At 41.4% G+C, this 4203-nt stretch overlaps 1 non-coding gene across 1 annotated transcript; it reads left to right on the forward strand.

The window, feature by feature from the left end:
• Positions 1 to 2040: 2040 nt before the first annotated feature.
• Positions 2041 to 2113, forward strand: TRNAG-UCC. The gene has a single exon. It is a non-coding gene; the product is annotated as a tRNA-Gly (tRNA).
• The last annotated feature ends 2090 nt before the right edge of the window (positions 2114 to 4203 follow it).

Below are 4203 nucleotides of genomic sequence, written 5' to 3' on the forward strand. Positions count from 1 at the left end.
ATGTAGTTCCTCTGGGTCTGCCGGCCCTGGGTCCTCCGATTTTACAGGGTCGACTAGAAACTAATACTATGGAGCAAGTGGGCCGGTTCAAAACCCTGCAGAGCCGGAGAGCGGCGGATCGGCCCCGTCTCCTCTCTTCCGGCGTCCACCCGTGTAGATCTCCGCTCTCCACTCAGAAAGCGGAAATCCGCTCCACGGCCAATTCCGCGTGTGAAATCTCCATCTTTCATTTGCGCTTTAGGACCGGCGGAAAGTGGTGTTCAAAGACTTCCTTTTCTTTCTTAGACCACTTTGCGATCCAATACTGATGCAGACTCTCGGGGTGACAGCCAACCGGAGTCCTGGCTTCAAGGAAAAAGCAGTTGGGCACCAAACCGACTGCCCTCTACCCAAAGTCAGGAAGGTTCACCACTGGGACCATCTAGCGGTGGTCCACCCCCCATTAGCCCCTCTCCGCCGTCTAGACTCGAGTCTTGAGCGGGAGCCGGCGACGTGTGTGCAGGCGGGCGTCCTAGCCCTAAGATCCTGTAGTTATTTAGTTGCTAAGTCAAGTTCAACTCTGCGACCCCATGGACTCTAGCCCGCTAGGCTCCTCTGTCCATGGGATTTCCGGGGCAAGAACACTGGAATGGGTTGCCATTCCCTTCTCCAGGGGATTTTCCTCAACCCAGGGATCCGGACATCTTAGTTCCCTGACCAGGGATCAAACCTGTGCCCCCTGCAGTGGAAATGCAGACTCTTAACCACTGGACCTCCAGTGATCCTTTGAGTCTCTGTAACTCCTATAATCCATTCATCTCCCCAAAAAACGATTTATCGGAGACTGTCTGCAGCTGTCTTTCAGCTTAATCTTTCCTGTGTATGTGCGTTTAACAGCTCTCTTGTGTACTGCGGTATAACTGACACACAGTAAACTACCCCCATTTAAAGGGTACGCGCTGGTAAGTTTTGACTTAAGACCTAGATAGTATATTAAAAAGCAAAAAAATAAAATAAAATAAAATAAAATATAAAAAGCAGAGACATTACTTTGCTAACAAAGGTCCATCTAGTCAAGGCTGTGGTTTTTCCAGTGGTCATATATGGATGTGAGAGTTGGACTGTGAAGAAAGCTGAGCGCTGAAGAATTGATGCTTTTGAACGTGGTGTTGGAGAAGACTCTTGAGAGTCCCTTGGACTGCAAGGAGATCCAGCCAGTCCATCCTAAAGGAGATCAGTCCTGGGTGTTCACTGGAAGGACTGATGCTGAAGCTGAAACTCCAATACTTTGGCCACCTCATGCGAAGCGTTGACTCATTTGAAAAGACCCTGATGCTGGGAGGGATTGGGGGCAGGAGGAGAAGGGGACGATAGAGGATGAGATGGCTGGATGGCATCACGGACTCAATGAACTTGAGTTTGAGTAAACTCCGGGAGTTGGTGATGGACAGGGAGGCCTGGTGTGCTGTGATTCATGGGGTCACAAAGAGTTGGACATGACTGAGCGACTGAACTGAACTGAAGCCCATACACCCTGGGCTTCCGTGATGAAGCTATCATCACAACTAAGATAATGAATTCATTCACCACTTACAGAAATGTCCACCTGACCCAATTCCACCTTTACCTAGGTCAGGTGGTAATTCTCATTCCTATATCAATTAAAAAAAAATTATCTTCTGTTTCTTTCTTGTGTTTACACCATCAAATCTCCCGAGATGTGTGCAGTTGTGACCTAAATTCTGCCTTCTCTTCCTTTACAGCGACTGCTCTTTTTAAGGAAAACTCTCTTCCTCAATTCCCTTTCCCTTGGTCAGGAAGGCAGGAGAATGAGGGGATTATGACAGGTGTGATCATTTCCATCAGCATACAAACTTGCTGGAAAAGCTGTTAGACAAAAAACAACTCACTGATCTCTTTCTTGTCCCCTTTAGAACACGGATCTTTAAATGGTTGATCATCATTCCTGTCTCTCCACTGCTTTCAAGGTTCATCCATGTCTCAGCATATTTAGTACTTCATTCTTTTCACAGCTGATTAAGAACCCATAGTATGGGGACTTCCCTGGTGGTTCAGTGGCTAGGACTCTGTGCTTCCAATGCAGGGGGCCCGGGTTCAAACCCTGGTCAGGGAACAAGATCCCATGTGCTGTAACTAAGACCTCATGAAGTCAAATAAATAAAATATATATTAAAAAAAAAAAAAAAGAACCCATAGTATGGAGACCCATTTTGTTAATCTGTTCACCTGTTGATGGACATTTGGATTGTTTCCGCCTTGACTGTTGGGAGCAATGCTGCTAGAAACATCCAAGCACAAGTTTTTGTATAGACATATGTTTTCAATTCTCTTGGGTACTACAGCTATTTATGGGACATATGGTAACTAACTGAGGTACTGCCAAATTTTTCCAAAAGCAGCTGTACAATTTTACATTCCCACTAGCAATGTATGAGGGTTTCACTTTCTCCTGTCTTCACCAGTACTTACCCTCTGTGTTTTAAAAATTATATCCACCTAAGTACATGTGAGGTAGTATCTATTTGTGATTTCTGTATTTCTCTAATGACTAGTGATATTGAGCACATTTTCATGTGTTACTGACCATTTGTATATTTCCTCTGGAGAAATGTCTGTTTAGATACTTGGTCCATTTTTCAGTCTCTTTTTAGGTCTATTCAGCATTTATCTTCTTGAGTCAGTTTCATAATTTTAAATGTCTTTCTAGGAATATGCCCATGGTATCTAATTTGCTGGCCTACAGTTGTTCATAGGATTCCCCTATAACCCTTTTTATTTGTAGTAATATCCTTTCATTCCTTATTTTATTAATCTGAGTTCTTTATATTTTTTCTTCACCAGTCTAGCTAAAGGTTTCTCAATTTTGTTGATCTTTTTTGAAGTGCCAACTTTTGGACTCATTGATTTTTATCTATTGTTTTTCTATTCTCTAATTCATGTATTTCCACGTACCTTTATTGTTTCTACTTCCTTTGAATTTAGATTACTCTTCTAATTTCTTAAGGTGGGAGGTTAGGTTATTTAAAGATATAAAATTCCCCTTAGATATGGCTTTAACTGCATCCCAGAAGTTTTGGTATGTTGTGTTTTCATTTTCATTCATCTCAAAGTTCTTTCTAATTTCCCTTGTGACTTCTTTTTTCAATCCATTGGCTATTTAGGAATGTGTTTTTTAATATTCAAAGACTTGTGATTTTCCCAGATTTGTTAATGGTTTCTAGTTTTATTTCATTTGGTCAGAGAACATATGTAGTATGATTTCAATAATTCATTGAGGCTTTATGGTGTACCATATGGTTTATTCCTGAGAATGTTTCACATGTACTTGAAAAAATATATATTTGCTATACAAATACATTAAATATATAGTTGGGTAGAGTGTTCTATAGATACTTGTTAGATATGGTTAGTTTATATTGTTTTTTATTTCATTGTTGATCTTCTAGACGTTATTGAAAATGGGAGATTGAAAACTCCCAACTATTATTATTGAATGTCTATTTCTCTCTTCAGTTCTGCCATTTTTTGCCTCATGTATCTTGGGGCTCTTTTGTTAGGTACCTGTGTTTATAATTGTTGTATCTCCTGATGGATTGATCTTTTTATTATTATAAAATGTCCTTCTTTGCCTGTAGTGACAATTTTTTTTCCTAAAGCCTATTTTATCTAATATTTGTATGGCCATCTAAGCTCTGAGTTACTGTTTGCATGTTATATTTTTTCTCATACCTTCACCTCTTGTGTCTTTGAATCTAAAGACTGTCTCTTGTAGATGGCATAGAGTTGGACTGTGGTTGTTTTGGCTTTTTATCCATTTTGCCAGTCTCTACCTTTTGACTGAGTCTTTAATCCATTAGCAGTTAATGAAATTACTGATAAGATAGGAATTTATGTCTACATTTTGCTGCTTGCTTTGTATATGCCTCCTACCTCCCCTCATTCCTTCACTACTGCCTTTTCGTTTGTTAAATAGTTTCTAGTGTAATATTTTCCACCAGGGCTTCTCTGGTGGCTCAGATGGTAAAGAATCCGTCTGCAAGGCAAGAGACCTGGGTTCGATCCCTGGGTTGGGAAGATCCCCTGGAGGAGGGAATGGCAACCCATTCCAGTATTCTTGCCTGGAGAATCCCCATGGACAGAAGAGTCTGGCGGCTTCAGTCCATGGGGGTCACAGAGAGGTGGACACGACTGAGTGACTAAGCA

This window comes from Cervus elaphus, chromosome 11 (assembly GCF_910594005.1).
Source record: "Cervus elaphus chromosome 11, mCerEla1.1, whole genome shotgun sequence".
NCBI classification, from domain to species: domain Eukaryota; kingdom Metazoa; phylum Chordata; class Mammalia; order Artiodactyla; family Cervidae; genus Cervus; species Cervus elaphus.